This window comes from Mus musculus, chromosome 3 (genome assembly GCF_000001635.26).
Source record: "Mus musculus strain C57BL/6J chromosome 3, GRCm38.p6 C57BL/6J".
Taxonomy (NCBI): Eukaryota; Metazoa; Chordata; class Mammalia; order Rodentia; family Muridae; genus Mus; species Mus musculus.
Genome location: NC_000069.6, coordinates 143,749,719 through 143,773,342, shown reverse-complemented (window position 1 = coordinate 143,773,342; position 23,624 = coordinate 143,749,719). Strand labels below are relative to the sequence as shown.

General features: G+C 41.1%; 1 long non-coding RNA gene across 2 annotated transcripts in view; it reads right to left on the bottom strand.

Annotated features, from left to right (window-relative positions):
* Positions 1 to 556: 556 nt before the first annotated feature.
* Positions 557 to 23,624, bottom strand: part of Gm33867 — a 29,509-nt gene continuing 6,441 nt past the window's right edge. Inside the window, exons 2-4 of one of the 2 annotated variants that reach the window (XR_867684.2) lie at positions 6,741 to 6,991; positions 5,583 to 5,714; positions 557 to 2,997 (exon numbers count right to left, since the gene is read on the bottom strand). This is a non-coding gene — a long non-coding RNA (predicted gene, 33867). The remainder of the gene's footprint in view (positions 2,998 to 5,582; positions 5,715 to 6,740; positions 6,992 to 23,624) is intronic. The other variant, XR_376153.3, reaches the window with a different exon arrangement.

Genomic DNA, 23,624 nt, shown 5'->3' with positions numbered 1-23,624 from the left:
ATGCTCATAGTTGTTTGTAAAAGAAGTCAAAACAGGGCAAAGGTAGAGTTGCTTCAGTACCCAGTACAACTTGAGGGCCTGAATTTGAGTCTCAGATCCCACGAAGCAACAGGTGACAATCAACTTATAGAGGCTCCCTCTGAGCTCCATAAGCACATGGAGCATGGTGGTGATTTAGTGTACATGCACACACACATGGACACACACACAGAGTCACACATGCATATACACAGACACACACAGACACGAACACACACAGACACATAGGCACACACACACAGACACACACACACACAGAGAGAGAGAGAAATATGTAAATACATGTTCTAAAAAGAAACAAAAACAATATAGAAAGCACTAGAAGTGATCTAACACCAACTGACAAGTGGATAAAATGTCATCTATACACGACTATATGGTGAAAACATGAACTTTACATACAGGTATTATTATGAATAGGCTTTAAGGAAAAAAGAAAATTGGATAGTAATATAATTGTAATCCAGGCATGGTGGCATGTACATTTAACCCCAGTCTTTCCAAGGCAGAGGCAGGTAGATCTTTATGAGTTCACGAGCAGCCTATTCTACATAGTGAGTTCCAGCCAGAGCTGCATAGCGAGACCCTGTTTCTAAAAGACAAATAATTATACCACGAATATCAACAATAATAAAGTACATACAATGGATTTGGGGGTCTGAAGGATATAGTACTATTCCTATACAATATATTGATTGAGGGGAAACACCACTTGGTAAACATAGAAAGAAAATTACAGAAATGCAAAACGTGAAATAAAGAATCTGATTTTTCTAGTAAATAGGAGCTGTGTGGTTGGGTTTCTTGGGTAATTGTTTTAAATGTGGTGTGGTAAAGAGAGAGAGGGGGGAGAATGAGAGAGACAGAAAGAGAGGAGAAACAGGGAGATAGAGAGAGATAGAGAGACAGAGGAGAGACAGAGAAACTTACTTAACAAGTTTTAAGCACATGACAAGTTAGTAATAAACTGTTAGTTTTATAATGCTCTCCACACATTCCCAGTATTCTTCTCTGTGTCATGTGGAAGTTAGAATAGTTCAAGATAAGACAGAGTATTGAAGCAGAAGAGGCAACAGGGAGGAAAGAGGAGCATGAAGGATGGAGGGGAGACAGACTCCTGACCTTTACTGGGGACTAAGCCAATCTGTTAAATGTGCCTCCTCCAATGTTAACCAACTTCTCCGTGCTGCGGGAAGATAACCTTTTGGAGAAAGATATCACCTGTTTGGCTCCCTCTGTTCTAAAACACTTCTAAAACAGCCATTTTAGAACTCTTTCTGATAAAGAGACCCATTAGAGACAAAAGCCAGGCTGAGCTGACTACTCTCGGAGTTGGACCAATACCATATTCAATTTGCAGAGCTGCACAGGTGATGGGATCAGAAGAAACAATCTCCAGAAAGGGTTCTAGGGTTTGGCAGAAAGCTTTGCATTCCCTCCTCTGGACATGCGCCCTTCTCACCCCCTTCGAACCCTCAGACAAGGTGCACACTTTCAGATGTATACACTAGCCACTGGTCCTTGCATTCTTTCCCTGGAAATGCTAACAAATCTGCAGAGAGCTCATAAAGAGAGCATGTGAAGGCAAGACTGGCAACAGTAGTTCTCATTTCTATCATCATTCTTCTGGTTGTCTCCTACCCTTATACTTCTATATTAGCAACATTGGTATCTACTTTACCATTTTGAAATTGCATAGCTAAATATACTTGGGGGAGGGAGAACAAAGAAATACACATAGAATAAAGGAAAATGGGAAATTAAGGAGAAAAAAAATTTAAATATCAAGGCAGCTACAGTGAACATTAGTAGCTCCAGGGACTAGTGGGGTCTTCAGACACATGTCCTTTAGCAATGCCATTGTTCTGTATGCGAAGAATCCAAGGTAGCGAAACACTGGCTCCTTCTGAGCTTGCTCTCTAATATGACAACCTGTAGCAGAGTGATTTACTGACAATTTCTATGTGACCGAGCAAGCACATTCCAAATGAGTTGTGTGCTGTGGTATTGCCATGACATCTTGGGAAGCTGCACTCCAGCCTGCTGTGGAAGAGGCCATCTGAACATTTTGTTTGGGTGTTCAGAGCATCCATTCCTTCAGAGGATTGTAAGGATGGCTTTGATTAATAGAACTTAAGAGAAGGAAGAGGCTGTGCACAGACTGCCTGCCCATAAAGATGGTTTTACCCTCAGGGTGTAAGGAGCAGGTGAGATTTCTGTGGGTATGGGTACCCTGAGACCGAAACACAGGAACACTGAGAGCAGACACAACACCCAGGGTGGAATCTCCAGGGTTTGATGACCCGAACAAAGGCTCCAGAAGCTTTGGAAAGACATGGGTCCCTTGTGTCTCGCCAGTGACCATGATAGATCAAAAGCGAGAAGAAAAAAAGGCCTTCCCACAGTGGCTTAGTTTCTTAGATTGCATAAACTTCAGGGTTATTATTATTTCTTTTTTTATAATGCAAATACATTAAAAAGCAAATCACAGAAAATTAAGTTTTAAGGTTGAGTTTCTTATCAACCTTATAAACTGGTAAGACAGTCAGAGAAACATAGACCAGTCAAATTAACTTGATTTTAAAAACCACTTTTCCTAGAGCATGTGGGCTTTTGAGAGTCACATGGTCATAAGCTCATTCCTCTGGTAGAACCCAGACTCATGGGGTGAATGGATAGGATTGCTGTTTTTAAGACACATAGCCTGGCTCCAGCTCTGTCCTTTGTCCACTAAGTCCCTGTGAGGCAGTGTCTTCACCTGGAAAGCTGTCTGGCAATGTGCAGTTTTGCTAAATTGGGTCATTATGCTGGCGCCACAGTGAGTGTACCTTGAAATGTTTGTCCTGTGCCACACAGATGCTGAGTGTCATTTCCAGCAGAACATGGGTCTTCAGAAGCTCGACTTCTCTCAGATGTGAGGAAAGGACTTGTATGTGGGGCCTCACTTGAGAAGTCAATCTGGGTATGGGGAGGGGAGAAAGAAGTACAGAAACCCTCAAATAATGTTGGAGTATATGATTTATTAAGAATCTAAAGTAGAGCAGATCTATGCTAATTAAAGCCCTTCTCCCCTACAGTACCAGAACTTGATGCTAATGTCTTTTATCATATGTTCCTAACAAACCACTCAAGCAACCCTAAAACGGCCAGGATAGATTGGAAACTGAATTCTCATAAAAATAAGTACTGTTCGAGCCCACAGAGAGTAAATGATTAAGCCCAGTTTGAAGCATGCTATGATTACTCTGTGCTTAGTAATCATTTCAAGAATGATTATCTAAAACCTTCCTCCCTGATTGTAATACCAAAAGAATAACAGTTACCAAGTACTTAGTAACTGTTCAATGCCTAGGTCCAGACTGAGAATTTTACATATATTTCAACATTTGCATATTAGGACAATCCGGTATGACAGGTTAAGTATCTTGGTTTCAAAAAACAAATACCAAATTTATCTTGGGGAGAGAAGGATACATAGTATAGTATGTAGATGATATGATGTAGATCCAACTGAGATGTGCCTCAATTTGAAGTCTTTGATTTACCCCAAATTCTTCTCTCACTGTGATACCTGAGCTAGATATTCTACGCTGTGGGAAAGAAGCCAGACAACCAACTACACTTACACATTGCTCACAAGATTTACTCAGAATAGTCCAAATTAGAAGCATCTTAAAGTGGAGAAGAGATGGGCAAAGGTTTTATATCCATGCAGAGGAATATTACTCAGCAGGGAATAGAAGCAAACTATTCATGAATACTGTAAAAGAGATAGACTTCAAAAATGTGAGAAGATAATATGAGAGAACACACATTGTATAACTGTAGTCTTTTACAATAACTTATCTAATTTATTATATATAATTAGCACAAAATGCAAAGCTCAGAAAATATATCCACCTATACTATGTGTGTGTATACACTTTGAAAACATTTTGAAACAGAAGTATGATGATAATTATATAACTAGATTATTAACATATATACTTGAAGTAGACAGACTATATAATATGCAAAGAATATCTCACCACAATTTCTGCTTTTTTTTTAAAAGGTCTCATAGGGATAGTGCTAGATCAGTAATAATACTTGAGTAGGCCTGGCAACCTGAGGTCTATATCTGAAACTCATACAAAGGTGGAAAGAGAGCACTGAGTCCACAAAGCTGGCTGTTGCCCTCCTTGTATGTATTGTGGCAAGTTTACATGCGTGTGTGCGCGTGGTGTGCACACACACACGTTCATATGCATGCATACACATGCATACACATACCTACACACCAGTAATAATATAATTATTACCATTATTAATTATTAACAATTACTTATTACCAAATAATTTTAAAGTATGAAGAATATCAATAATTGAAATATATGTTTATAATGATGATTAATAGCAGCAACAATAATAACAACAACAGAGTTTTTAAAATTAAAGCACTATGGTATGAATGCATGTAAATGGCACTGTGAAATTCATTTCTTTGTATGGTAACCAAAATGAATAAAACCAGTTTGAGAAAACAGTCTATACGACATCTAGCAGCTTATGTGTTCTTTATATTTGGGTCAGTGTCTGCTTTTCTTGTTACTTTAGACTGTCTTGGTTTTAAATATTGAAGGAATACCTTAATATTGTGAGTCACTTCAACAAATGTTCTTTGAGGGTACGGTGTGTGGGAGGACATTGGAACAGTTAGGGGAAGGGAAATAATATGATCAAAATATGTTGCATGAAGTTCTCAAAGAAAGACTAAAACCATGGTTAAAGTGTTCATGCTTCTATGTATCACCCCGATGGAATTTTTTATTTATAAGTAATATTTTCATGAATACTGACGAAGATAATGAGGGTCCCATCCTCATCCTTAGCCGTGTGCTTCTCATCAGTTATTGATAACTTTTAAATTGATTCTTTACACCAGTGGAGGGCAATAATTTCCTCTCCCCTAGGACCTGAACCTTCTTCTAGAGTCTCTTCTCTTTATCATTATCCACCTTAATTAATGAGGAATGGTGAGAGAGGAGGCTGACTCTGACAGAGAAGGGCCTCCACGATGGGAAGGAATTGTGAGCTCACTTCTGAGTAGGACCATCAAGAGACTTCTAGACTTGAAGCTTCATGGGGACCTGGTAATATGGACAAATGCTTAAGACATACCTTGGGCACTTCTCATATTTGTGTGAATAGTGAAACACGTTACTGACAGCCTGGATGTCCCATGAGAAAGTGGGTCTGGGATTCAACTTTAGTTTCAAGAAGCCCTGGTCTGTCCTCATGATTATGCTATAAGTAATCATGATGCTGTTCACATTTTTACTGTATGAAAGCAGAAACTTGCTGCCCCTGAAGCTAAAGTATAGAGCTGAGGCTGACTTTTACCAGACGCCTGCAGCAGGATGTGTGCTCTATGCAGTCCATGGCCAGTGGCTGGGCTGAGCTGTAATATGTGCTTGTTGCTTTCCTTTGCCTGAAAGGTGTGATTCAGCCCTTGGTCAGTTAGAGTTGAGGTCCAGGGAATTAAAGTGCAAAATTTGACTTACTTTTGAACAAAATATTCCAATTCCAGGTAAAATTCTCCATTTGCAGTAGGTAGCTGTGAAGGGGACTCAGGTTAGGAGGATAGGGGAAAACCACACATCTTTTACTTCTTCCATGAAGGTCTTTCCTTTGTCCTGGGACAAGGAGAATATAAAAAATAATGTGTAGCAAGTATAGTACCATTTCTATGGCTCTCTGGTACTGTAGTATATATGTGCTTATGTGCTGTTTGGAAAGGGTAAGGAACTAACATTTTAAAAAGATTTTAAAAAAATATAAGATCAGAATGAAGCCTAAATTAAATTCTACACTAACCAAGCATTAGTATCTATAGAACCAATTGGGTAAAATTAAATCTGGAACTCAATAGATATTAAATAACAATAATAAAATAATTGGAGACTTTAGATTTTAATGAAGGGCCATTATATGCTCTTTCTATCAATATAATGGGCTATAAAGATGAACTCTTACTCAGTCATCGGTATTAAAGACCACTTTTTCCCCCTTCTAAAAATACAGCGCCTTAAGATGCTCTCCAGAGACTCCAATTTGTGTTGATGACTTTCTGACATCTTGGCCAGGAGCTCAGCCTGCCATCTCAGAAACTTGGAATTCTGTGTTCCAAGACTTGACCCTGACCTGGCCTCTACTGTGCCACATATTGAACATCCTCTCCTTGTCACAGTTCCCTACGTGACACAAGAGACCTTGCCCAGGTAGATGCCACTATTTCTTTCTGTCTCCATCCTTAATATGCAGCAAGTAGACAAAAATATTTTAGTTGGCAAACAGCAGCAGGGGAATACAAGCAGAGAGTGAACTCAAAAGCTTCCTTTGTAGATCCAAACCCCATGCCCTCTGGGAATCATGGGGTCACATTTCTGTAGCAGCACTTAGAAGGACCACAGTGCATCTGAGAGGGAGGGGATGGTGATAGGGGGTGGAGAACACAAAATGAAAACTCAGATCATGACACTAAAAACCTACAGGAGCAACGTAAGTAAAGAGTGAGTATTAAGCAAGCCGGAGATGAAGAGTGTCTACCAGCTGTGTTTGGATGTGATTTGTCCCACCAGGACCCATGTGTTGGAACCTAGGTATCAAACGGTTCAATTGAGAGATTGAACCGTGTGAAGGAATTAATGCTAACATCTTACCATAGGTTCTGTCTCATAAGAATGTAGATTAGATTTTGTAAGAGCAGCTTGTTATAAAAGAGTGAGCCTCATCCAGCCCTACTCTCTTGCTTCCTTTCTTGCCATGTGACCTCCAACTTCCCTTTCTTCAGCTCCATGTAATGATGAATCCAGAGAGTTCTCCCAGGAGATACTGGTGCCACGGTATATGGACTTTATAGCCACCAGAACTAGAAACAAACTGTATCTCTCTCCTTTTTACATTGCATAGCCTGAAATATAGCAACAGAAAATGGATAGATATACGTTAAAACTAGTTCCTTCCCAGTTTTTTTTCAAAATACAGACTTCAGTTTTGTCTTTTGATAAAGGAATATGTCAAAGAAATGCCTTTTTCTTTTTTTTGTCTCAAACTAAAAACAAAAGCAGGATTAAGGGCCCAAAAATCTGAGAGACTGGTTGCCTTATGAAATGATGTAGTGATTACTTGGCTAGTTGGCTGCTATGTAGGGAAATTGACAAAGTGCTTCTTTAGTGTATCGTTATCATTAGAAGATGGAGCTCCATTGGCTTATGTGTGACTCTTCCAACTTTTATGCAAACTATATTCTAAGTGTAAGTAAAGCATCCCAGGGAGGTACATGCTGCAAGTCAAATCTCCAGGGAAACTGAGCCAAGAGTGTCAGTGGTTCATCCTGGAGAAAAGAGAGCTGAGAGCTGGAGTTCTCAAAGACCTATCAGAGTCATTTTGGGTCACCCTATATGAGGGAAGTCACAAGGGCTGAAAGTTACCAAACACATCTTTGGTGCTTCAGGGTAGAGCAGTCTACAAACTGAACCTTTTGTGAGTCAAATGGATTGGCTCATGAGATGACAGGCATCCAAGCTTCGGCCTTATGGTAAATGGTCTTCAGTAGAGAGGCTGCCAAAGAAATGTCTCAGTTCCTCTCTGACTGCTCTGAGATCTAGCCAGGACAGCCAGGGACTTCAGCCCTAACTCACATCCCTCAGCCAGGGAAACTGCGTGCACCCACACCAAGCTTATTTCTTTATTTCAAATGTAGTTTACTTAGTTTTGATTTAAGTTGGTTAATGATTATATCTTTCCACGCTCTACACTGACGGAGGCTGACTGTTCATGGAGGCTTTAACTGAGACTAACTTCATAACTTTGAAGAAATTACAGGGTTTGCAAGATGGGCTTTCTCAATATGCAAGGTGGGCTTGCTAATAGTATCCTTTCATGATGTCATTTGGTATATATATATATATATATATATATATATATATATATATATATATGCACTGCATAGACAGTGTTTAAAATGCTATCTGTAACAGTGTTATGGATAAATAACAAATAGTAAGGCTACCTGATCAGCAGCAATGATAGCAGTAACAGTGCCAGTCCTTGCCCATGGATTCAGCAACGTAACTGAATGTAACTGGATGTAATTGAAGGTATTAGAATGCACTCTCTGGAGAGCATGGGCTAAGCCTGCTTCTTCAATGTCATACCCCAGTATTAGTCTCACGGGCTGTAACTCCAGTTCCAGGGGATCCAATGCTCTTTTCTGGCCTCCATAGACAATGGACCCTACATGCACACACACCTTCACAAAGACATGTATATACATAATTACGATTTATAAATTCCTACACAAAGGAGATCAGAGCGAGGCACTTCATAAACCTCAAGTGGCAGAATGAGGAAGATGGGATGAAGCACAGAACTCAGGTTTCAAGCCAAGAACAAGAGATTTCCCTGATGCCACCTGTGGCTTAGCAGACAATTCCACATTTGTGATGAACACATTTTGAAACTGTGAAAATCCTTGTTTGGTGCGGGCATCAATAAAACATCGTTTTGTGAAGTCTAGCTTGAAAAATATATGAGCCCCTCAGACCGGGGATGAGAGTGATCCAGCTGGGCCCATTCACTCATAATAAGTGGGATTCCAGAGTACAACTTCACACAGCCACACACCAGAGTGTCATATCAAAATGCTGTGAAGCCCATTTTGTCTTCAGATCCTGCCAGATGGGACGGATACTCAGGCAGTCAGAACAGATGCTGGCCTTAAACAACCTAGGAATTGAAACATTATAAACATGTCAGGTCCTGGCCCTTGGGGTCACTCCTAAATAGTCATGATCGTAACTGTGGGGTTGCTAAGGATGAGGGTTCTTTGGTTCTATTAGATAGTCTTAGGCAATCATACACTTCTCAGGCAATGGTGTTTTCACAAACACACACACACACACACACACACACACACACACACACACACCCCAACCATTATTTTATTTTTCTCAGAGTAGGTTATTTCCCTTGCCCCCCCCAAAAAAGAAGAAAAAAAGAAAGAAAAAGAAAAGAAAAAGGAAAAAAGAAAGAAAAAGAAAAAAAGAAGAAAAAAAAGCAGCTATCCTAAGACTTGAAAACACAGACCATGTTTTGCTTGGGGCATGCCTATAATTCTATCATGGGGTTCTCTGCATTCAGTCCAAGGGACTAGTTGAAAAGATCAGAGCCTTCTATTTTTTTCTCTGCAGGCCCAGAGTGTCCTGTACCTCTGTGAGCACTTTGTTAGGGCCTTAAAATCAACACTCTAATTACAGGCAAGAGGAAAGAACATTGGAAATCCACGCCAAGACTGAATGGAGAAGGCTGCTCTGTCTCAGCAGAGTTATGTAAGTGGCTTAGCCCTGCTCTTCCCCACTGACATGGAGTCCCACAAATCCACTAGGCACATTGTGTCTCTTGTCGCCCCCAACCCTTGCTTACATTTAAGTATATTTAAAAAAATACTATTGTATTTATGTATGTCAGAGGCCATGTTTGTTAAGACCGGTTGGGTGCCGGTCTGTGGTATAGCAGATGCGTCACAGTGCAGTTGTTAGAGAAGGTTAGAGAACAGCTTTCTGGTATCAGTTCGTTCTGACTCTGAGGGTTCGACCGGTAGATCCCACGTCAGCATTCCCAGCAGCAAATGCCTTCGCTCACTGAGCCAACTCAAACTCTTTAAAGTTTGGAGAACCAACAGCATATTTGTGGGAAAGCCTGGAATGACCAGAGAAGCTAGACTGTACAATTATAGTCATCAAAAGAGGATTCATTTGGAGGCATTAATGCCATCAGTTAAGGTATTATCAACATGGTTCTTTGTTTATAGGGAACTCCAATGGCTAGGCTTAGCCCTGGAGAGAAACTTTAAAAGACATTTAACATTTTGTACCTTCCTTTGTCTATAATGAAAAGAAATTTGAGATTTTAAAAGTAAATTGTCACTCACCAGAGTTTGGTACATTTTGGTCCTCAGACCACCTACATCAAAATCTCCTGGCAAGGCTGTTAAGAATATATATTAACACAACCAAGCTCTACCAGGAACTGCATCTTATTAACTTTTGTATCACTAGCTCCAACATACTACTTAGCCTAATGTAAGTGCTCAATAAATTTGTTGAATAACTTGACTTATAAATTAATAGGATCCCGAGAGGGGCGAGTCGGATGGGATTGAGTTAACTAGGCCTTTGCTTTTATCTTTCCTTCCTCTGATCTTCAGTTGGCAGAAGTAAAACAGTTGGAAAAATCCAAGTGAAAGCATTTTCCATCATTTCCTCTAAGCCTCCACATTTCCATCAAATAAGTAATCTTTAAGAGATGAAGTTAGTCTTGGAGCGGTTCTCTGCTGGCTACAACTCAAAAGAGTCTTAGTGGTCCAGAATTAAACCCTAAAGCTCGGGCAAATAAGAAAGAATTCAACACCTGGTAGAAAGTGGGAATAAATGCATCCCCAGTGGAAATGAAGACTTCAAAACCTAAGACTCTGGGGACAGTGGAGGAGCACATTTGTACAGGTGTGCACACAGATGCCATCTATGACCTTCAGAACTGGCCTTACCACAGGAGTTAATGGCACCTTATAAGGCAAAGATTGGATACTAAAAGCCTTTGATAGGGCTGGAGAGAAGATTCAGCCACAAGACACTTTTACAGCTCTCTGATTGGACCCAAGTTTACTTCCCACGTTAAGCCACTCAAGGCTGCCAGCTCCAAGGGTTCTGATCCTCTCTCCTTGCCTCCACTGCTATCTGCAGTCATATTCATAAACCCATACATAGATACACACATATGCCACCCACACTTTTAAATAAAATAAATCTTCTAAGAAGTTTTTAAATGCCCCAGGATTTTTGTCTACTGTGTTGCTTTGCTTAAGTATGACGAATCAGAATAATAGTAAAATACCAAATCAGTGATGGTCAGACCACCCACGATCTACAGTATTGAGGTTTACTCAGTTTAACATGAGATACAGATTGAGTCGGGTATATACTGCACTCCCTCCTGAAATCCTCACCACTCTGACTTCATGTTGGCATAGGCGCTCCTGAAAAAAAGAAGCTAAGAGGAGTTGGTTGATGGGGGACATCAGGATACTCTAGGACACAATTTAACAGGCAGCTGCTTTCCCAAAGTTTAGCCACTTCATAGCTTCTTTGTGCCTTTACATAGAAGGCTTCATAGAAGCTACAACACCCTGGAGACAGTCTGTTTCAGACCAAGTCCTTATTCTGTGTTTCTTATTGAAACAAATGCTTGGTGTTCCTTTCACCCCATCAACAAGAGAAGGAGACTTGCTGACTCTTGGAGGGATAATGACAAGCCCTACTTGAGGCAACAGCAGCAAGCCAACAAACCCTTCACATGTTATCTGCACAAACATAATTTATGAAAGGTCTCCGCACAGGGTGGTCTGCACCTGGTGTTTCTCCACACTTTGTCTCTTCTGGGTTATTATATATATATCAAGAGCCAAGAAAGCTTGCCATTTCAGGTAGTTGGTCATGTGTTGAAGGAATTTCAGCATACCATCAATCGATCTCTATTCCATAAAAGACCAGGCCGAATACAAAAGGACCCAAGGCCCAGTCTCGTTCATCAGGATTGACTTAAAAGCTTTCGAATTTTTGGAAAAAGAAAACCTCAGAAGTATCCATGTTTAGCTCTATTCCACCTGATCAATGTTCAAGAACACAGACTGTATTACAAAAGATATAAAATTCTCCAGAACTGTAGGATCAGAAGAGTTGAGGGAAGTGTGGTCAGGACATATAGCAGTAAACCACGCGGTGCTGTGTAGGCTGAGCTCTACCTTTCGACCCGAGGCCCTCTACGCTGCCAGTCTGGCCTCACTTAGCCTAGATGTGGCTTCAAGCCTCAGTTAACTTACTCTCCTCTTCATTTTGCTTTGAATCCCAGGCATATTCTCTGTAAGTATTAGCCTGTCTAGGTTGCTCCAAGGCAGGTCTAGAGGATGGAAATGGAATCTTACTTATTTGAATATATTTTGTCACCTGTGTCTAGGAGACTGCGTGTAATCCAGAATAACTGTGAAGGTGCCCAGTAGTTGTAAACAACAGCATCCTGTCCTGTACCTGTGTTCTGTTGCCACAGTTAACTTATTTAATCATGTTTTTTATTTATTCTTTGAGAATTTTATACTATATATTTTGATCATACCCCCAACTCCTTCCCCTTTTACCTCTCTACTCATCCAACTTTCTCACCTTCTTCCATCATGCCCTGGCTTCTTTTCTATCTTCCTTAACACCTGCCATTTTCTATTACCATACTTTATTTCCATGGTAGGCATGGGCTCTCAATACTGGTATTGTAGGAATTTAAACTTCCTCCAGGATTTCCTCCTTCTAGCAGGGCTGTTTAAGCACACGACTGGCTGCAAGATGTACACAAGATGTCTTTCCCTGCTGAAAACAAGTGCTAGACACTTAGGTCTCTTTAGCTTATGACATCAGTTAGACATGCCGCTCTCTGAGCAATCAGGCTCCATAGTCCCATAGTGAGGCAAAGGCAGGACATTACCACCCAGCTCCTCTCCTTCCTGGCAGATAAAGCACGTTTGCTTCTAATTAAGAAGATTAATAAAGAATCAGGACACACCAGGTTCACATCAATCATTGCTTTTGTGGTTCTTCTTACTGTAATTAAAAGTTATCTTTCCTAAATTTCAGGATAAAAGTGTCGAGATCTGCACTTGAAAGCTCACTGTGAGTTCTACACTTGGTACCTTCATTCATTTCCTCCCTTCACAAGTAAAGAAACAAAGTTAGATTCTTGTGGCAGGTCAGCTTATCAGTCCCCTCGATACCAGCCCATCTAGAAAAGCGCACTGCTTTATTCTCAAAACACCCTGAAAGAAGTTGCATGTCTTTTATTTTTCATTCAAAATATGCAATTTCTGTTTTTTTTTAAATAAATCTTACCTTTACCTCTTCTTTTAGTCCAGCTGTTGTTGCCCTTGAAATTTCTGATAGGAAAGGCATCTTTAACGGCTAGTTTAAAAATTTACTCATAGCTCTGTTATCATGCTTGAACCCAAACGAGACAAACTTCAGCCTTGCAGGGTTGATATCTCCCCAATGCATCAGCTTGCCCAAATTGACACCGACTACCAGCACACCTTGTCCCTCAGATTGACCAGGAAATGTGTGTGATTCTGGGGACACTGATCTTTTTATAGAATTTGATGGAGTGGAGTCAACGCCAGGTCAATTGCTGGGGCATTAGCAATTTAGTTTCCCTGCCATCAAATTTTATTAAGAACCAACAGGTCAACTGGGCAACCTGGACTTACAAGTTTTTTAGGTCTCAGCCTGGAGTTGGAGACCAAGTATCAGAGAAAATTCATAGCTCATTGCTGTGTTCTGGCTGTGAGTTCTCCCTGGCAAGAATGATTCTCTTAGGAAGCCAATTGATTGCCTGTGTGTGTGTTTCTATACTTTTGGATATGCCTTCCTATCTTGGAAATGGCAGTTCTTCCTGCCGACATTCTGCTAGCTCCCTCTTCCTGCATCCTGGTGGCTGGGAGCATGGCTGGTTGAAATGCATGAGTGTTGCCTTTCTCCAACCACTCAGCCCTCTGACCCAAGGCTCTATCTTCTCTCTGTTTCTCTTATCTGTGTCAAAGCAGGGGGCTTGTAACATTCTCTACACATCTCCCATCTGCACAGTTCAAAGCTGGAGCCTGCAGCTCAGTGCTTTTTTCCCCCTTATCTCCCAAGTCTTTGCTGTGCAAACAAGGGCCTCAGCAGCTTCATCTATAAGGCGCCCTCACTGCCCAGCTTAACACACATCCAGACAGCCTGACTGCCTCTATAACTCTAGCTACTTCTTTGAAAAAAAGAAAGGTGGCACACAACTTTAATTTGCAAGCAACATGTTTCTTAAAACAACCTCATGGCTTTTGCTTTATTAACATCTATCCTTACCGTGGTCCATGGCATCAGACCAAAGCCCTTGTCTCCAAGGACTAAATAGTCTCCTGAAGCCAGAATTTCAGGCTGGGAAGACAGTTGGTTAAGTGCTTGCTATTCAAGCTAGAGGACATGAATTTGATCCCCAGAAACCACATAAAAAAGCTCGGTGTCTTGGAACATATCTATTATCCCAGCACTGGAGGGACAGAGACGGACAGTTCCTTAGAACTTGCTAGCCAGCAAAGCAAGCCTATCCTACTTGGCAAGTTGCTGGCCAATGGGAGACCTGGCCTCCACAGGAATAAATAGATAAGGCAATAATAATAATAATAATAATAATAATAATAATGAATAAATGAAAATTCAAAGGAGCCTAAAGGCTGATATTTAAGTTTGACCTCTGACCTCTGCATGCATGTACATACATGAGTATACATGACCACTCATACACATAAAAAATTCAAATGTCTATTGAGTCATATTTTTAGACCACAGTATTTTTCTCAAAATCTTGTGACCAATACCATTTCTGTCATTTGGATGGCATTGAGTGGAATGTTCTTCATGCCTTTGTAGCTTTGTTCAATATTGTCTCACTTACACTATGAGGCTCCAGGGGCTTGGGAGGTCTGTGTTTTTTTCTCTCTCTCTGGTTCCCAGTACCTCTTGTAATGTTCTTTCATGGCATGTCCTCCCAGGGTGCTTAGAAGGACTCTTGGAGATTCACACAACGAGTGAAGTCAGAGTATCACAGAACCTGACCCAGCAGGTAGAAAGCACACACACAGAAATGCTTGTAGTTATAGATAATTAATATCCATCTACTACTACTGCCTGTGTCAGAGGCTCTGTCATCGTGGCCCCCTCTGGATTTCTCAAAAGCCAATCATCTGTAGTCAGAACCTCCTGGTGCAATAAGGCAGTGGAACAAAAGCTGAAATCAGTACATTTTTTTTTTTTTTTTTTGCCAAAAGAAGATTCCTTCCATTTCTCAAATATGGGTGAGAAGAATACACTACAGTCCAAAGATAGTTATCTGTTCTGACAAGATGATACTATCAAATGAAAGCACTCAGGGGGATTAAGATCGCTGTATCTTTCTGAAGAAATATTTGAGGTCCAATCCTAGCCCCTCTTTCAAGTCTATGTGACATGGACCAAGCTTCAGGACACAAAGCCAAAGACTAAATGGAAAGTGCTATCATTTTCTTTGAGCTCAGAACCGGAAGTGTGCGGTGTGAGTCGGGGGCTATGGGGACAGTGGTACACATAGTGAATCCAGAGATGGGAACAGGCAGGCAGAAGTGATTTACAGAAATTGTAGGAGAGCATGTGCAGCATACTGTATTCTCAGCCAAGCCTGCATTCACCTGTCACCTGCTGATCCTCTCTCTATAATCTCTCTCTTGTATTGAAAGTTGAATTTTCCAAGGGAGACCCATCCATTTCAAATATTCTAAATCTGCAAATATTTTCAAAGAAATCGAACAGAAACATATCATTTGAAACCACAGATATTTTCCACATTTTTTTCTTTGTTCTTTTTGGACACTTCTCTAACTTATGTTTGGTTTCACCACTTTTTAAGACGAGAAAACATTATCAGTGGGACAGGGAGAACACCAGCCCAACAGAACACTCAGAAACAAGCAACAGAAGCACATTGTTTGGGCTGCGGATCCTTTTTTTACTTTTCCATATGTTGGTCTATGGAGCTGGTGATGAGGCAGAATGTCTGTCACCCCGAAAGCTAGTCTGGAGGCTCTTTCAATGGGAGGGGGCACACAGCACAGAGCATTGGCTGAAAATAGAAATGGATGTGTGGAGGAAATGTTTTGTAGGTAAGGGCCTTGCTTTCTAACTCGTCTGCAAAATCCTTGAGACGGAGCCATGTACCTACCATGCATAGCGCATGGCTTATTTTTAGTATCCATTTACATACAAAGTTGATTCGAAGTCCTCGACAAACACTTCTTTCTGAAAAAAAAAGTTTGCTGGCTGTTGCAGATATAGTCTCCATTTAAATGGCATCCGTCCCACTTTGCCTTGGTGGCTAGCCATGCATCTTAAAGATAGCCTCTTCTACCATGTTTGAATAAGCAGTCCCAGACTCCAAAACCAAGAGTGGCCCAGTGAGATTTCGCCATGTGTCCCATTTGGCCCATGCTAGGATCTGTCTTGTCTCTGTCACTAGTTGACCATCAGCTAAGTCATATCTCTGGCAACAGAACACTTCCAGTATATTTATTACATTGTTTGCTCAGATGTATATTGGAGGTGTGCCACAATTCAATATTAATAGAAGGTAATACTGGTGGAAGGGGAAAAGGCATGGAGGAAGGGGCAAACTCTCAGTGAACAGTGCAGGAAGGCTTCCTTCTCAGGTGAGCATTGCTATAAAGAGAGTAGGGTCTGATGAGTACATTCTTGCCATAAATTGTCCTGGTGAGAGGTTAGTTTTAGACTCAGCCAAGAGGAAACTCAGAGTTGCATTTTCCTTTGTGGACAGTCCTATAAAATATGGATTTGGTGTGGATCAAAGTGAATGATTCTTAGCCGAGCCCAAGACGACATTGGGAATTCAGTAGAAAACCCTAATTGCGTATGGAGCGTCTTCAGAGCAAGCCAGAGCAGCCACTGTCTGTGTGTGAGAGACCTTTGTGTGGAAGACTTCACATTCTTGCACCATTCTCATTCTACTTGGCTTTCTGGGCCAAGTGGGTTATACGCTGTTTTCAGTCAGTGGGTTGGGATGAGTAAGGAGTAGTGTTTCATATAATTCCTTGAAATAGCTTCAGAGTTTCTGCGCTGGTGTCTTGAGACATGGCTGGTTTGGGATATCTAGTTTAGTACTTGGAAAAGATGTGACCAAACATCTGTGGTGAACCCAGAGAAGTCTTCAGATTTTTGAGGGAGTTTTTCTGAGCTTTACAATAGACCAGAATTTGGTTTCAAGTTAGAACAAGAAGGCTATGTAGGAACAATATTTCTTTTAAATTACTCCACACTATGAGATTACACGGGGAGCAGATGAAAGTGGAATAATAGAGTTCAATACATTGTAACTCAAGAACAAGAAATTGTGTTTGGCAGGACTTTTGAACATTTTGAACATGTCTTAAAGCCAGAAACAAGTGCCTGGCCTAAACATTAAACATTAGGGGTTAGTTATTTGTTCAGGTCCTGCTTCATGCTGTGCAAAGGATCCACAAACAAGGGTGGTGGTTTGTTATACGGAATGCATTCAGTGCTATGAATCTAGTTGCGAATGCATGGTGCTGATCATGAGTGTTTACTATTTCATCATTATGATATAGGCCATAGCTTGGAGGCAAACTACCTTAGAAAAATAGGTCTTTCCACATCTCTACTACCTACAGGAGGAAACAAAGAAAAAGCCAAGCCTTTTCATGGGTGTTTTTAGCATGACCATCAATAGCACAGCCTTCAGCAGACAAGGGTCCCCAAGCAAATTCATCAGGTTCTGGCACTGTAGACCTCAGCCATAATAGCGATGCTGTTTGAGGGAGATGGCTGTGTGCTACTCACGTTCCATTTATAGTGGATCCATTGTGACCCACTGAGGAACAGGAGCTGGGCCTTTGGAATGTACATATTTTACTCCAGAGCAAACGGGGCCCTGAGAACACAACATTTACTGGCTTTCAGGTTTAGGTGGCTTTCAGGCTTTGGTGATGGTTACACAGTGTGGAAGGTAGAGTAACACAGAGGAAACTAGAAACCAGTTTAGTTTGTGTTCCTTCTCCTTTTCTTCTCTTCTTGTTTCTTCCTCGATTCCTAACCCACAGTTTTCCTATAGGTCAAATAAACTAGGACTGTAACATCCATCATTTGGTGAGCACTGTGCATAAATGCTTCAACATGTACCCGCACATTTAATCACGTCCTCTATGGTCAAGTATTTTATAAAGCCAACATACAAGACAGAGTCACAGAGATGTTAAAACATTTTCCTGAGGCTGTGTAGTTAATGAATGAGTAAGAAATAGAAGCAATAAAACCAAAAGCTGCTAATTGATTGATTAGCTGTGATTGATTTTCAAGAGTCACGTTGACTTAACTGCCAGGTGGGTGACAGACTTATCTCTCCATTCCCACTTCTGTTTACCGTTCATCACAACACCTTTTACCTATATAGGACTTTTATCTCCTCATGCTGATACATGACATTTTAAAACTAAATTCTGTTTGCTTTCCAAGTCACCATTCATGTCTTAGGTAGACAATAACACCTGCCGATCCTACAGGGAAATGACAGAGAAGAGATGAGTGGGCAGAGATCAGTTTTCCAGCCCTAGGAACATACCAAGAACTTGGCCTTATTTTTCTCAAAATGGCGCTTCCCAATCTGTCCCAGGACCCCAAAGATCAGATTCACCTTGACTATGGAGACCAGCTGCTCAGAGAACAGCAGATGAGAGGAGAATACACTTAGGTTACCCCTGAAACTAAAAGGCTACACACACACACACACACACACACACACACACACACACACACACATACATACATACACACACACTCAAGCACATGAGCATACACACCAAGCAATCACAGACTCGATAAATCTATTTAACAAGAAAGGGGAGAGCTAGCTGGAACCAAAACAGCACAAAGCCAGAGAAGTCCCTATTGAAGATCGATGACTAATGAAAAGTTCAAAGTGAGAATCTGTCAACAAGCATACTAAGTATCTGCTGTCAGCTAGAACTGGGAAGCAGCTACAAACAGGAGGGGTGGATGTCTCATTTTCCGTGGGGAATACAGTTTATCAGGGATGAGAGACCAGAAACAAGCATCAATAAACCTTGGTGAGTGTTCCGAAGCAATGCGACGCAACGCAACGCTGTTTTGAAGCTGAAGCATAAGAGCCAACAGGATGGCTCCGCTGGTGAATGTTCCTGCTGTCAAGTCTGGTAACCTGAGTCCTGGGACTCATGTTGTGGAAGGACAGAACCAAGTCTGGCAAGTTGTTCTCTGACAGCTCCACTGGTGTGCACATGTGTGTGTGGACTCCCCGAGCACACTAAATAAAATAACATTTAAAATGTGATTAATTCCAAGCTGAACTCTGAGGGGCTGTTAGGATTTGTCTAGGCAAAGGTTGGGAGAATAAAGAGATAAAAATCCTACATCAAAAAAAGGTCAAAATATCTTAACGATGTCCAGTGCCATTCCATGTTCTGATTAGCAGAGGTCTAGAAAAATCTCATTGAGCTTCTACCAGAATAAGCTGGCTCTATTTTTGTAACTTGTTCTACAGAATTCTCCAAGGTTGCTTAGCGATGCCACTCTAAGATAACTTGATAGAGCAGAGGATGGGTCTGTGTATTTTATTTCTCTTTTCCCATTGAAATGGGTAGTGACTCAGCTGTTCAATAAACAAACCTTGACATGAATGAAGCAAAATAACAGAAGAAAATCATGATGGAGCATAGGAAGCAACAGTTCTGTGGCAGAGCTCACAAAAGCTTTCAACTTCAAAGGTCAGAGCTTTGCCAATCCTATGGTTTTACCCCCACAATAACATTGTATTGTAGGATATATGGATGAAGTGCTTAAATACAGGATTGAAAAAAACCAGGGGAACCAAGATCAGATGGCCTGAGTGTGGAGCAGGCTTATGAGCACTTTCAGATGAAGGGCTGAGTACTGGAAGGAAGCAGTGTTCCTAAGTCCATGACTTAGCACTCCTGTAGCTGTATGGTTGAGAAAGAGATTGATGCCAGTCTCCAAACCTAATGCCCAGCAGAGTTGTTCAGGCAGTGTGATTGCGCAGAGAGTAATTTAGAAAGCAGATCATTAGAGGCAGCAGGAGATGCTGTGTGCATGCATATGCTAACAAAGAAAATTGGGCTGGCATGGACAAGACAAGATGCATGCCTGTGAGGATCACCCTTGGGAAGAACAGAAAGAGGCCGTGTCCTGGCTTTGTCCACTCCTTCCAGCCCCTTTCTACTTTAAACAGCAAAGGGAACACACATGAAGGGTTCCTAGTAAGAGTCTACACTTTTCAGGGCCAATGAGAAATATTAGCCCTTGACAAATAAGTGTGAAAGTGAGAATATCAAATGTGAGAACGCAGAGTATATGGGGACAGTTTTCCTTGTACCATCAACAAGCAGTCACTATGAACTCAACAGAAGATCTCTGATGACTTAGTAACCTGCTTTTTCCTAAGCAATGAAATGAAGAATGTTTTTAGGGTAAGCATCCCAGAACCTTCTGTCCACTGACTATTTGAATCTTCTACCTTCTGTCTGCTTCTGTCCTCTAGGTAGTATGTCCTATTTTGAGAATGGAAGAGCAGCTCTTCTTTCCAGCAACTGGCTATTTATTATTATTAAAAACTATCTGTGTGCATGGATAGATGGCTCAGTAGTTATGAGAAGTTGCTGTTTTCACAGAGGATCTTGACTTGATTGCATCTCTAGCTCTCATGCAGGGCCACTCACAAACGCCCATAACTCCAGCTCTAGAGGATCTGGTGCCTCCTTCTGGTGTCTTCAGGCCCCTGCATGCACATGAACATAACCACACAGACCCATACACATGTACACTTTAAAAATGAAATAAATCTTTTAAAACTATTCTTTAAATCCTTCCCAAATTAACTGTCTTAAAATTCTTTTTCAGCTACAGAAATGGACACTTGAGTGATAATTGCTCCTAATGAAATCTCATAGTGCAGAGCACTGCTCTGCTGTGCAGTCAATTGTTCATTCAATCACAGTTTTTTAGAGCATTTTTAGAGTTACTTTAAACAGCCTGTAGCCTTCCTTACTTTGCTTTGATAACAACATCTACTATTTCTGCTTCAAAGAGTATCTCTACGATGCACATGCTTGTGTTTCTCTGGAATTTCTGTTTATCTTCCCTAGTCAACACTAACTCACCAACTGACCCGAAACTCATTTTGTATAGCTTTTGTTGCCCTTCACAGGGTTTACTAAGTATTGATGAATTTATTACGTTAGTTTGAATGTTAAGATTTTCAGAATATAATCATGTATTAATCCCATTTATGCTTACATCTATCTATCTATCTATCTATCTATCTATCTATCTATCTATCTATCTATCTATCTATCTATCTATCTTCATCTATCTACCCATCCATCCATCTATCCATCCCAGATATCAGTTCAATCTCCTACCCACCCACTTTTCCATCAGCATCTGTCACAACAGTAAGGCTTAAGACCAGCTAATTCTTTGTCCTGGCAGCATTTGAAGCTCCTATCTTATAGGGAGAAGTAGGTGTTGTATGTAGTGTATCTTTCCTGGAGCATCATTCTGCCACAGACTTCCTGAGCCAGGCCTGGAATATAGGAACAGTATGTGACATCCCTCTCTAAAAGTATGTTGCCCTAGGGGAAGCTAAGGGAACAAAACACCAAACCCCTGCCCCATAGACTTTAGGGAGACAATACACCGAGGACTCTTTCCAGATAGCCCTCAAAGACTGATGGGATAATCTATCAGACAAGAAAGAAGACTGGTCCTACGACAGGCATGGGTTACACAAAGGCACAGAGATGTACGTGCAGGCCATTGAGAAAGCAATGGGACTTCTCGGCTCAGACCCAGTATTCGTGGAGATGGAGCAGAGGCCATGGCAGCAATGAGAACCTAAGAGGCACTGTTATGTTCTTCCCACCATGAAGTCCATTGATAGCCAGCATGAAATTTCTGAAGGCTGATAAAATTAACCTTGCATTTCAAACCAGTGTGGAATCAGCTCACATGAAAGAATCCATGAGAAATGGAATCTTATTTCTAAATTCCAAAGTGGCTTGTTACATGACATGGGATGAATAGATTTCTTCACAGTACTCCATAGAATGTCACGACAGTCACTCTTCCTGATATTAATTGTATTTAAAGGGACTATGGCACTCTAGTTGTGTTAGAGAAAGAGAGACAACATGTGTTCATATCATGGCTGTCTTATTTTTAAAAATTTTCCCCCAAAAGTAAGAATTCTGGACCAAGGACCTATAATATTTTCTCTTTCTCTGACTGAATTGTTTCTTCTAAACAATTCCCTCAGATTTCTCCATTGATTAAAGTGTGAGGGCTTCACTGTGGGAATCCTTGAGTTTTAGCCAAACACAGATTACTCTTTGGATAATACTGTGCACAGGGAGACGGAATATGCCTACTCTTGTGTATCTAAAAATGATTAAGAAGCTCTGTCCTGAATGTGAGAGCCAGAATGAAATGATACGCATTAGACACAAAGCAAAGAAGTAAAGTACCCCCCAGAGGGTCAAAAATATGGGTTTCAACATGGGCACGACTGTAGGGCTATCAAAAATATGATAGGGCAGAAAAGCTGCTTGCATTAAGATCCATGTTGGACTCCTACAGAACTCAGACAGTAGTCAAGTGTGGGAGATCAGCCTGTTCCTGGGCAGGTCCTCAAGGCAGGATGAGGTCCTGAGAGACCAGAAATGTTGATGATTCAGCCTCGCTGTGGGCCCTACATAAGGAATTCATATTGTCAGTGTGTTTGATCCTCAGGTAAGCTCTTTTGTCTCCTAGCATTCCATCATTTTTCCCTGCTGTTGAGAACTGGGGTACGGACTGTGGAGGGAGGGTGTGGAGTAGGAGGGAGGGGAGAGCATAGGTTATTCCTCCATACCTGGGAAAATGCTAATTCCTGTTTTTAAGTATATAGGCTAAGAAAAGGCTTAAGGGAGTCTAGGACATCAAAGAACTCTTAAAACAACTTTTTTCCTCCATGATTTAAATGAAAATGAGGCAGACATATATGGATTAAATTTCCCCTTCCTGTGCCTGAGGTTTCATGACTGGGGGCGGGGGGTTGGTGGCAGTAAAGTGGGATTTCCACAATGCTGACCCTGAGCCCACTAACCCACACCGTGGTTGTAAGTAGGCTCCCATGTTCTCTCCCTGGTGCATGCATTCATGCATGTGTGCCATGTGGTGAGAGAACAACCCCTCCACGGTAGATGATTTATGCAGCGTGCCAAGAGAGAAATAGGCCACACTAGCCTTGAAAGCACTTCAGCCTGGTTGTTTTTACTCATGAAGGACACTTTGTCCTGTAATTACTCTGTCATTTCTTAGGTGAAATCCTGAACAGGTTTGCACCTTTCCATGTTGCTAGAGCTCTCTGTCAGAGCATGTCTAACCAAGCTGGACTCTGCCTTCCACCCCTCTTTATGAGGAACAAAGGGGAGCAGATACTGTAAAACGGATTAGCACATAAGGGAAGGGAAAATGTGTTAGTACAGGAGAATTAGGTAAGAACAAAATCATAAACAATATTCCTGTTTCCTCTTGGGATCTGCAAACACCTACAAAATATATTGCATTAAGTTTTTAGGTTCCTCTCTGCTCGTCAATAAACAAGCATTATTTTGTATCTATCTGTAGCAGAACAGATGGCTAAAAATAGCCATGACTTAACTCAGAGGCAAAATAAACTAGAATTCCAACAAATGTAAATTAACTAATGTTAAAAGTGTCCTTTAGTACTTTGGAAATCTAAAGAGGATAGTAGCATTATTCTTGTTAGCTAGCTGTTTCCTGTACTACTGATACATTTTTCAAAGTTAGAGACTTAAA